Source organism: Onychomys torridus, chromosome 1 (assembly GCF_903995425.1).
Source record: "Onychomys torridus chromosome 1, mOncTor1.1, whole genome shotgun sequence".
Taxonomy (NCBI): domain Eukaryota; kingdom Metazoa; phylum Chordata; class Mammalia; order Rodentia; family Cricetidae; genus Onychomys; species Onychomys torridus.
In genome coordinates this window covers 143,609,683-143,622,359 of record NC_050443.1, presented here as the reverse complement: position 1 = coordinate 143,622,359, position 12,677 = coordinate 143,609,683, and positions in this window count along the sequence as shown.

Sequence of the window (12,677 nt, the reverse complement as noted above, 5' to 3'; positions counted from 1 at the left end):
GAACTCACCAAGTAGTCCAGGATGGCCCAAAACGGGTAGGGATCCACACGCATTATCCTCTCACAGAGCTGAGGCTAGAGGTGTGAGCCACCATCCCCAGCTACCTGAAATAATGAACAAGTGTGAAAGAACTACCTTACAAATAGAGTGCTCAGCATGGGACAGAAGTGGGTGGTTTCCACCCCTGCTCCACATAATGGAGCTGAACACTTATTAAACCGTGTTCAGTTGTGCAAAGTAAACGTGGCTCCTTTGTTTACTTGAGGGCTTTGATGGCCAGGGCACAGGTTGGGGGCACTGTGGCAAAGGAGAAGACAAGAATCATTAAGGACACGGGAAAGGGGCCCACCACCCAAGAATCTGCTTGGAGTTGCTCCCCAGCTTAGAGTCATGGACTCCAGAAAAATCAGCAAGATTTTTCTGAAGGTCGCTCACCAAAAGGCAGACTTGCTTTTAGAGTGAGCCGCTGAAACCAGAAGGCTGACAGCAACAAATCCTGCTTACAGCCTGGTGCAGGCTGCCTTCCGGTATGGCTTGCGTCTTCCTCAGATGTTTTCTGGGATAAGACTGTAAACTTCTGTTTATACTTAAAACACCTCGGCTTCCTCTGTGACCTCTGAGATGTAGGGTCTCACTTTATCAGCTGTCATCCTGCCCAGGGCAGCTCAGAGACCCCCTGTGACCTCATGAAGTTCCTTTGAGATGCAGCTTCAGAAGCCAGCCACCCACATCCTATGCAGGGCTACTGTAAAGACAATGAAGAACCTTCTCTTGAGAAGCCCACCACCACACATGCTTGGGCATGATTTTCTCTGAGCACCTCCCATTAGTTTCCATGCTTGAATCGATGTCATAACCTCTTTTTTTGTGTGTGTCTTTTTTGTTTTGTTTTGTTTTTCGAGATAGAGTTTCTTTGTGTAGCCCTGGCCATCCTGGAATTCACTCTGTAGACCAGGCTGGCCTCGAACTCAAGAGATCCGCCTGCCTCTGCCTCTGAGTGCTGGGATTAAAGGCGTGTGCCATCACCACCGTCTGGTTTACAACCTCTTCTTAACAAGCACCAACTCCAACTCTGCTTTCCACTAGCTGGTCCTGATGTGCTTTTTTTTTTCTTTCCAAATTACATTTACTTCCTTATAGAGGGGGTGAGCATGCCACAGCATTGTGTCGAGCAGAGAACATGCAGCTGTTATTCTCTCTGTCCACTAAGTGGGTCCTGGAGATTGAACCTGGGTTGTTAGGCATGGCAGCAAGTCCCTTTACCTGCTGAGCCATCTAGATGGCTTTGCTCCTGAAAATGTTTTCTTTGGGGAAGTCATCTGAGCTCACCTGAATGTGGAGGTCTCCACAGAGAGCCCTGAGGCTGCCACACACACATTGTGGTGCTGTGTCTCCAGCTCCCGCCCCACTGCTGCTGATGTGGTCTCCAGCCTCTTTGTGAGAAGAGGCCCAGGGGTCTGATCTTAGGGACCAAAGCCAATTCGCTTAGTGCCATACCTCAGGCATGCCGTGTTGACCTCACTGGGGTTGAACTTGGGCTGCATTTCAATGGTGGCCAGGATGGAATGATCCTGAGGTAGGTTACATAAGCAGAGGGGAAACTGAGGCAAATTCTATTGTGACTAGAGGCTGTAGCAACTTAAGAACTGTAATTACAAAAACATCACATGGTTGCTCAAACAGAAAAAAAAAAAAAGGCTATCCGAAACCGGATGCGACCAACACGGACGACCCAGACTCTGGGCAACTTTCCTTTGCCTCACGGTAATGGTATCTTGGCCATTCCCATCATGCTTGTGATGCAGCCAACAACCCCATGGGACAAGCAAGAGGAGAATAAACGCTATTACTTTACCCCACTCTGGGATTTCCTACTGTCTAGTCTGCTTCTCGGTCGCTGTGATAAAACACTGGCCAACACCAGCTTGGGGAGGAGCTGGTGTATTTGGCTTACACTTCCAGATAACTGTCCATTACTGAAGGAAGGCAGGACAGGAACTCAAGGAACCAGGAGGCAGGAACTGAGCCACACCTGAACACTGCTTACCAGATCTTTCAGGTTCACACTCGCCTGCCTTATTTCCCAGGACCACCTGCTCAGAGGTGGCACCACCCACCAGTGGGCTGGGCCCTCCTACACTAATCATTAACCAAAAGAACGCCCCATAAACATGCCCACAGGCTAATCTGAGGGAGGCAATCCCTTAATTAAGGCTCTCTCCTCCCAGGTGACTCCAATTTGTGTTAAGTTGACAGAAAGTAAGCAGCGTATCTACCTTTAATGTATGAATAATCCTCCCATCATTAAGGTTATGATGAGCTCTCCAAACCCCCAGGGCAGGGCTTCCTGGAGAAGGCCACACTTCCCCTTGAAGGGCTTTAGTTGTTGTTCCGAGACTCTGTAGTCCTTGTCTGGCTGGAATTTGTGGCAATCTCCCCTCTTCTGTCTCCCAAGTCCTGGGGCTGTGTACTTATGATCTAAAGTAAACTTACTCCCAATTCCTTACTTTAACTCATCTCTGATTTTATTGTATTTTATTTTGCTGGTGGAAGAACCTGAGAACACTGAGTATTCAGTTTAATCTGGCCTCTGCTCTCTTAGACTGCCCTAGCCTTCCCCCCCAGACAACACTCCCCCCCACAACACTCCCCCCCCCACAACTCTCCCCCCAGACAACACTCCCCCCCAGACAACACCCCCTCCCCAGACAATACTCCCCCCCCAGACAACACTTCCCCCACAAGGGCTCTGCTAACAAACTGAGCATGCAGGAGTGAGTAACAGCAGCACTCTGTACAGGAAGGTGGGTGCTATGTAAGTGCCATAAAGGACCTCGGCCTTGTGGCCCATGCTTTAGACTATCCCCTTTCCCGGCTTACTTGCCCACACTCCCCATTCTCAGTTCTGCTCACTGTCTAAAGAAATTGTCTCCCTTTCTAGTTTGTACAATGTGTGTGGTGCAACTGTTTGGTCTGGGCCGTAGAACTTGGAAACTTCCGTGTGTGTCCTCCAGATACCTACAGCAACACCTCCACTGTAGATCAGCAGTTGGATTTAAGGGGCTGCCTAGCAGGCAAGTTGTCTGGCCACGTATGCCATGATGTATGAGTGAGTATGTGTGTGCTTTAGCACAATGCACACACACACACACACACACACACACACACACACACACACACACACGCATGCATACAATGAATTAATATATGGCATTATAATTTTTGTTAGCTTGTTTGCTTTTCGAGACAGGGTTTCCCTGTGTAGCTTTGGAGCCTGTCCTGGAACTCACTTTGTAGCCCAGGCTGGTCTCGAACTCCCAGAGATCCACCTGCCTCTGCCTCCCAAGTGCTGGGATTAAAGGCATGCGCCGCCACCGCTGCCGCCACCACCGCCGCCGCCGCCACCCCAATACCTGGCGACAATTTTAAGAGGTGGGGAAGGTAGTGGAGAAAGGGCTCAGCGGTTAAGAGTGCTCGCTGCTCTTCCAGAGGACCCAAGTTTGGTTTTCTAGCAGCCACATCAGGTGGCTCATACTGCTGGAACTCCAGCTCTAGACGATCCAAAGCCTTCTTCTGATCTCTGCAGGCACCCTGCATACACATGTGCACACATACATGCACACACACTCACGGTTTTATTTATTTTGTGTGGCATATGAACAGAAGTCAGAGGACAACTTCCAGGTTGGTTCTCTCCGTCTACACTATGGGTCCTTGGGATCAAGCTCTGGTGGTCAGGCTGCTGAGCCACCTTACCAGCCCAGATCCATGATGTTTAAAGGTAAGCAAGTAAATTACAGAGGGAATTTTAAATGGCCAAAGCTGAACAAGATCCCAGGCCACATGTATTCCTATCTAGCCCTGTTTCCAGGCAGGATTCCCTCCCCAGATTCCTTCTCCTGGTTCCTGCTCGGCAGCTGAATATCAGAGTGCATCAAAGATGTTTGTCATAACAGGCAAGCATCTATGTATACCATACATATGCATACTTCTATGCATACCAAGATATGTATCTCCAAGATCATCTGTAAAACGTACTGTGAAGGGAGCCTGCCTTTTCTGAAGTCTCACTGTTTTCTAAGTAGAGTACTGCATATCAACATGATCTTATTTCATGGATTCTTCACACCATGGTTTCAGGTTTAACTGGCAGTATCTGCTGTTGCTGCTCTTCTGTGGAGCTCAGGCTCAACCAAGACCTCCTTCCCACAAATGCTAGGTGAGTACGCACACCATCCACTGAGCTTGACTTCTGACCCAAATCTGTATCCTGTAGAAAAGTGTCTGGTCTCTAAAACACAGCGAGAAAAAGCAAAATAAACACAAATGAGCTCTCCAAAGGCTTTTTTCCTTCCCCAAGTCAGTTTTATTGTTGCTGTTGAAATGTCACCGTTTCTAAATCTAGCTTCTTAAATATTTAAGACTTATTTCACACATACACACACATACACACACATACAGAGAGAGAGAGAGAGAGAAGAGAGAGAGAGGGAGGGAAGGAGGGAGGGAGGGAGAGAGAGAGAGAGAGAGAGAGAGAGAGAGAGAGAGAGAGGGAGGGAGAGAGACTGACTGATTTAGGGGCTGGAGAGATGGCTTAGAGCACTTATTGCTCTTGCAGAGGACCTGAGTTTGGTTCCCAGCACTACAGCATCACAACTGTCTCTAACTCCAGTTCTAGGGGGATCTGATGCCCTCTTCTGGCCTCTTCAGGTACCAATCATACACATGGCACACAGGCATACACACAGGTGAAACACACATACTCATAAAAACATTTTAAAATAAATGATAGGCACCAGATCCCTGAGATTTCCCAGTGTAAGAAGCTAAGGATAAAAATGTCCTCAGAGGTGGAATAGTCTCCCCTGGAGCTTCCCTGTCAACCTGCCACCACTGTGTCTGGTTCCCTCCTGTTCTGAATGTCCCATGTGGTTCTAGTTCACTCTTATGGCTGTGATAAAAACCACGGTGAAAAGCAACTTGGGAAGGAAAGGGCTCATTTGGCTTCCATGTCCCGATCACTGTCCATCACTGAGGGAAGTCAGGGCAGGAACTCAGGTGCCGAGACCGTGGAAGAACACTGCTAATTGGCCTGCTCTCCAGGGCTTGCTCAGTTTGCCTTCCTAAACCATCTGGAACCACCTGCCCAGGGGTTACCCTGCCCACAGAGGGGCTGATCACACCCAGTCCATATCAACTATTAATCAAGAACATGCCCCACAGACTTGCCTGCAGGTCTCAGTTGTGACTCCCTCTTTACACGTGACTCCTCTAGCCTTGTGTCAGGTTGACCAAAAGAAAAAGAAAAACAAACAAACACCTCACCAGGACACTTGTTCAACTTCAGTTCAGGAGAGGAAGGAAGGAATATGCCGTGATAGGAGAGAGAAAAAAGGGTACTGGGTAGTGAAAGAGTACAGCCAGCGGCAGACACACACACACACACACACACACACACACACACACACACACACACACACACACACACAGAGGCTTTGGAGAAAAGGCCCAGGGAAGGAAGGGCTGGGGATCAGAGAAAAATAAAACATTTTGATCTTGCTTTCCTCCTGAAATCATCAGTAGCTGACCTTCACTAGCCTGGCTCCTGACGTTGTCTATATCATTTCAGTTAGTCCTCGGGTGTGCTTTACAGATGTGTGAGAAACTTGTGCTCACAAAATGCATCAACTGGCCCGGCATGGCTGTGTTAGTTACTTTTCATGTGATATCTGATAGAGGCGACTCCAGGGAAGAGAGGCTTACTGTCCATTATGGAAACAAAGGCATAGGGATGGGCCTCTCTGTCCAAGGAGCTTCCACAAGGCTTGTCCTAGCTCAGGAGATATGGAATCGAACCTGAGGTGGCCTCTAATTGTCTAATAGTGTTTGTCCATTAGCTAGCCCCGCCCCCAAAGGGTCCACAGGAACCAAGTGTGCCAAGAGATGAGCTGGAGTCACACTTTTTCTGTTTGATTTTCAAGACAGGGTTTCTCTGTGTAGCTTTGGAGCTTGTCCTGGAACCTGCTTTGTAGACTAGGCTGGCCTCGAACTCACAGAGATCTGCCTGCTTCTGCCACCACCACCTGACCACACTTTTCATTCAAACTATAACAATCACATTTGGTAAGAGGCAGGCCTGGGGCTTGAACTTCTGTCCTGCCTCTAGAGTGAGTGTTCATAAACACTGCCTTCCTGCCTGCCCTGCTTCTAAGGGAATGCCACTATTGCATTCCAGGCTGATCTCAGGGCTGCCCTAGAATGATGTGGTCGCTGCTTACAACAGTCAGTCAGCAGACAGACTGGCAGGCACCTGTCCATAAACTCTCACTCCCTGATGCCACTCAGGAAGTCTTGGTGAGGAATATTAATAATGCATAATATAGAGAGTCATCTTGTGTGGTGTGGGTGTTGATACACAGGGAGAGCCTCTGTGGCCAATTAATTAGCTCCATTTTAGTCTACTGGTGAAATTAACTCTTGCTGAGTAGAAGACCATCCCTGCAGGCCCGGCAGATGACCACAGGTGGCTGAGGTTTATGTGGAGAAAACCCATAAGGGGTAGGTAACCACCCCCAACCAACCACATCACATTTTCTTAGCATGGTACCTGTTCGAAAAACCAGTTAGCCTCATTATTGGATACCTGTAGGTATCTAATTACCAGTTATGGTTGAAGGTCGCAGAGCTATGAAGTGATGATGTGGTCGTTTCATTTCAGCTGCAGGGTTGTGAGCATTGGGAAGGATGTAACAGTCTCCAAGGGCACATGGCCTTCCCCGACTCTGGCCTGTTTCATTCTACGGATAATCTATGAGTCTTATAATGAATTAGACTCAGGTTAAAATTTGCATTGAAGTAGTCTCCCCCATAAAAAAGCATCACAACCCAGAGTGTTGCAAGTTGCAAGGCTCTGGCGAGCCGGGGTGGGGGTGGGGGTGGGGGGTTGGAGGAGCCAGGGTGGGGGTATGGTGGGGGGGCATTGGAACGGTGGGCAGTGCACACCAGCATAAAGCCTGGAATATGGTAGGTGACCATTCACTGTAAATTCTTTCATCTGTTTTGGTTATTTGTGACTGTATAAAATACTATCTCAAGCCTTAGTGACCTTAAGGACCATGTCCATTGGCCATGAGGAGGCTTAGTAAGCTTTTCTTGAAAAATGATTATTAATTTGCTTACAGCTCGGCAACCTGAGCTGGGCTTAGCTGGCTGTTTCTGCTATGGGTCCCATGGTTCCACTGCTATTTTACTCCTTCCCATGACTTGTTCTTTCTCACCAGGTGGGGCTGCACCGGGTTGGAAATGCAAGATGGCTTCTCCAACACATCAGACGTCCACAAGGTGGGTTGGAATAGCTAGGGCCTGGGTTCCTAGAATCTTGCTTTTTTTTCTCATGTTTGGCTAGCAAGATCAGTGTGTAGGTATTTAATGTGTGGTCATATAGTACTCCTTGATCAGAAGGACCTTACTCGGTTTAAGGTGTACCTGTCATTTGTCCTAGTTGATGTCTTTGTCAACCTAGCAGAAGCTAGGGTTATCTGGGAAGAGGCTCTTCAGTGAAGAAAACTCCCCACCAAACTGCCTGTGGTCGAGTCCGTGGGGCATTTTCTTGATTGCTAATTGATAGAGGAGGGTCTAACCCTCTCCGGGCAGTGTCATCCCTGGGCACGTGGGCCTGGACTGTAGTAGAAAGGAGGCCAAGCAACCAGTGAACAGTGCTCCTCTGAGGATTCTGCTTCAGTTCCAGGTTTCTGCCTTGAGTTTCTGGTCTGGCTTCCCTCGGTCGGGGGTGAAGGAGAAAATAAACCCTTTCCTCCCCAAGTTGCTTTTTGGTCAATGATATTTTATCACAGTAATAGAAATCTTAACTAAGACATCAATACCTTCAAATTCTTAGTAATTTTCAAACAAAGTGTCCTATGTTTCTATTTTCTTCTGAGCCCTCAAATGACTTAACCAGGCTTCATAGTCAAATCTCTTTCCTGAAGGTAGGTGGCAGATATCATAAACACTCACCGGGAACCAGCTCAGGATCATCTGTTTTCTCTGGGCCAAGGCAGTTCACAAGAGCACCCTGAGGAGCAGGCAAGTGTTTGCAGCCATCGCCTCACTTGGGTCTCTTACCTTCAGATTCCCGTGAGCCACAGATCCCAGGAGAGCTGTACCAGCAGGTATGTCCCCTCTCCAAGCTACCTCATAAACATGGCAGGCGGCAAGACATAGCCCAGAAATGAGGTCTAACTACATCCTAGGAAAGTGGAATTAGAAACTCAGGTCTCAAGACCATGTCTTGCCTGTCGGAAGAGGTCACATTGGCTTCCTTGGCCAGCTGGCCATGGCTTTGGGTGGGAGAACTGGTCTATCAGAAAATCAACTGCCTAGTCTAAGACCATGGGTAGGGCAGCTCTCTACACACAGCTGTGAGTAAACTGGGTCAGCATGGCGTGATGCAAAGGCTTCTCTTTATTTACCAGTCATTTAAGTGTGGCAATTACGTGCGGCACAGTGCTCATACCTGTAGAGATATAACTGTGGTCCTAGGAGAGAAGGCTTGTCTCTTTCCAGTCATGTAAGGGTGTGTCTTGCTAGTTCTGGTTGAAGTGGAAATTGGAAATTATGGAGAATGGGACATTGATTCTTGCTGTTCCTTGTGCCTGGGGACTTAGTGTTAGGACTCTGCTGCCACTCCAGCTGAATGGCTACACATGTGCAGTTTGGCAGATAAGTAAGGGGTCTTGCGTCTTATGTCATCATTGTGCATGGTGTGGTCATGCAACCAGTGCAGGTGTGGCGTAGCTCCAAAAGCTTACCTGCGCATGTTCACGGAAATCCTTAAAGAGCCAGACCAGACTGACTGACTGACTCTCTTTCTCTCTCTCCCTCCGTCGCCCCCCCCCCCCCCCGCTCTTTCCCCCCTCCTCCCTCCTCTCTGCATGTGCTCTTCCCTAGGACTGGTTCTTTTGTCCCCCCCCCCCCTTCCTCCTAATAAAGCTGATACAGAGTTTGGTCATGGCTGTGCCTCAAGACCTTTCCGCATGGTAACCAGTGCCGTGAATCATTTTTTAAAAACAACGCTTAGTCCCAGTTATTGCTGACTGGCTTTGCCTGTATCCCAACATGCTTACAGCACCTGTGTTCCACAGAGATCCAGAATGCATTCCTCTACTGAAAGGTCAATTAACCCTATGATAGCTGAGTGAAGAAGGGTCAGAAACCGGTTAGTTCCACTTACTTGATTTGGTTCCATTCTCGGAAGGAAGATGGCAGGTCCTTAGGAGGGATTCCGACATGGGTGCCCCATCTCTTGACCTCTGACCTCAGTGTCCTGTTTCCTTTTCTCTACCCTAAGTGCTTGGCCATCCTTTCTTCCACGCCCTCAGTCTCTATTGGGAAGCCCCATCTGTCCCTCCGTGCACAGTGCCCCCTCCCTCCCATTTTCTTCTTGGTCTCTTCAGTGTCTACAGCTAGCATTGGTTGGTGTCATGCCTTCCCTTCCTTCACACAGCTTTCCTGGCTCTGCAAGGCATGGAGGGAGTGAGGCTCAATGTTGTGCATGGAGGGGCTGGTAGACTATCATACCCTGGGGAAGGCTCCCACCTGTGAGAACCAAAGGCACAAGCAACTTTAACAAGGTGAACGGATTTCCCAGTGGCCAGGCACAAGGCAATCTGCCGACCCCTTACGAAACAGTAACTTTGGCCTGAAGACAGAAATCTCACTAGCTAGGACTCTTGCTTGAGGATTCTAGGTGGCTAGAAGACATCTGGGTGAGAGCCTGCTGCTTTTCAATCATCCTCCTTGACAAAAAGACAGTTCCTGCCTTTGATAAAGTGGAGAGGACCATCCTACAGACAGACACGATTAGACTGAAAAGTCATAGAAAGGTGGGATGTTTGGGGAAGGAAGTTTCCAGAAGCAAGCGTCCCATAGAGCATCATCTGTGGCTGGGGTCCCAGGCAGCATAGATGTCATGGAGGGTGGAGCCTCCCCCAAACCTCCACCATACATATAGCTCCGTGCAGGGGTGAGGGCTCTCTTGGGGCATGGTGGGCTCCTGTTCCCTTTCTTGTGGGAAGGGCTTGCATCTCTGCCTGTCACCTAGATCCTGGGTTCAAACAAGCATCCTGGGGCGGAGGGTCTGCTCTGGTGTCCTCACTAACACCTCCCCTACACCTCCTTTCACTTTTTCTTTCCAAGCACACTTGAGGTCTGGATTCCCACCTAGGGGGACCGCAGGAGGAAAATTTTAGGATCACATCCACTTGCCAAGGTTTTTTGCTTTGATTCCTACACTGATTTCAATCCTCGAAGCTTCACGACTGAGGCCCTGAGTGCTTTCTTGATGAAGTGTCTCCCCTTTCCAATCTCCAGCCACTCTCTAAGCCACAGGCTGCAGCACTTTTCTGCTTCCCAAGCCACCCTCAAACCTTTCTGTGCATGCCCAGTAGGACCCCTGAAAGCACTTGAGTTGATAAACTTAAACCTGCTATTACCAGGGAGCCCTCGGTTCTTGATGGATTACAGACACTGAGTTTCCTATCAGTTGCTGAATTCCATGCAGTCTTCTTTAAAACCCTTCTGCTTAATATGCTCTAGAGGCATTCATGGCCCCAGCTGCAAAGCAGGAGCCCAGGAGTGCCTTGGGGTGGGGGTGGGGATGCAGACTGAGCCCAGCTTCTGACCAGCAACATTACTTAATTATTGCAAATCCATCAAGCCTGCCAAGTCCTCACTTTCTCGGTCCTATTATTAACTGGGAACCTTGCCGGCCAGTGGCTTTGTTTCAAGTGGAAGTCTATGGACTTTGATTCCCTCAGGGGGCAGCTTCCAGCCCAGGTGGATGCAGGTGGGCCAATGCAGCAGTGTATTTACTTCTTGGGAGAGCATGGAGGTGTGCTGTGAGCCAGGAGGTATGCAAGTGGGTCTGGTTGGGTTTCAGGTCAGTTCTGTATACACCCTCTGAGTTCTGTTGATAACCCTTCTTCCTTCTGCCCAGAGGACTGTGTTAGCCTTTGCCAGGCTGAGAAAACTGGCAAGGCAAGTGGGACAGAATAAGCATCTGTTTTCTCGGAAGTCAGGCCTCTGTCCTGCCTGCACCTTTGGCCTCGTTTTCATCAAGGCTGCCAGCACTGGAGTCAGTGTGTGGGGTGGTGTCTAAACCTCTAGGTGTTGGGTTAAAGTAGAGTAACCTTACATTTTGGGTAGCACATTTGAGTTTCCACAACGGGCTCTCATCCATTCAGGATCTCATTGGATTTCCTCAGGTTGAAAGGAGGGTTCCTCTTTCACAGTGAAAAATTTCCAAAGCTCAGAGTCCTAGGCAAGTTGGCTGGTTTTCCAGTACTACAGAATGGAAAAATAGGGAACCAGGAGTTCTGCTCCTCAGTAGGAAGACTTTCAGTGCCCATGCAGACTTGGTAATGTCTCACTACTAACCCCAAGAAGCTTGTTGGGTAACAGGACATTTATGGGTGTTGCTATCTCTTTGCAGAAAAGAGCTGGTGAGGGGCAGAGGTGAGGTCGCTGTTTTTCCCTCTGCGTCTTTCAAGGTTATAACGTCTGAAAATCACCCTGCCCCCTTGCTGCCAGTGTGTCCCCGAGGGGCACACAGTAGAGGCGACAAACATTCACTGGTTAGGCCAATGCCACACACCATCCTCCTCCAGGGCTGCAGAGATTGCTCTGCAGTTAAGAGCACTTTTGTTCTTGCACAGGACCAAAGAAGCTGAGTTCCCAGCACTAACGTGGTGGCTAGTTATTAATCCAAGTCAGGTATATACAAGTATTCAGTTACAACCTTAGGTGCAGTGATAGCTGCCCCCTGAAGGAGAGAGGATGGAGCAGATCGGGAGTATCCCCCCCACCAGCTTTTCCAGGGCTTGCCCGAAACAAAAGGGCTCTCTGGAATGTAGGGATTCTCATTTTCAGAAAGCAGCTCATTTGTGCCGGGCCTGGGAATGTTAAAATGCCTCACTCCATCTTTAGATATCTATTCAGATCAAGGGCCAAGCGAGGTCTTTGTTTATGCTACTGTTTAAATAAGAGCAGGAAGCCTTATTCAATTTTTAATGTCTTCCTCAAGAATATGAGTTAATGCATGTGTGAACGAGCATTTCGAGACTGAGAACTCTCTACTGATCAGAGAGATTAGATGGTGCATTATAGCGGCTACTCTGGAAGGCACTGCTTCACCAAGGCCACTCTGAGTTGTCACAGTAACAAACAGTTGCACAGGGAAGCCTTTTGCTTGTCCTTCTTATTCCATCTTTAGTATTAGTCAAGGTCATGAGTTGTAGGAAAAATATATAATTTAATTCTCAAATAATAACTTTTTTTTCTTGAAAATACATCGTCAAAAGAATCCAAAGTTAATATATTTTTGTAGCAGAGAACACAGCATCCTGAAATGAAGGCAGAGCTATCACCCTTGTATGAAAACCCACATTGTCCCAGAGAAGAGAAAATGGTGTGGGAACCTCTTTTCAGGTTCCTCATGGCTTTACCCAGCATGTCTGCATAGAGAGGATGATTGGACCACAGGCCAAGTGCAGGTGTCCGAGATGGTCTGCACTTGGCTGTGCTGGGGGGAGGTCTTTTGCTCTGCCCCTTGGCATCTCTATAAATACCCTGGGGCAGAGACAGTCAAGGCCCTTTGGAATAGGTTCCAGGCTCTCTAG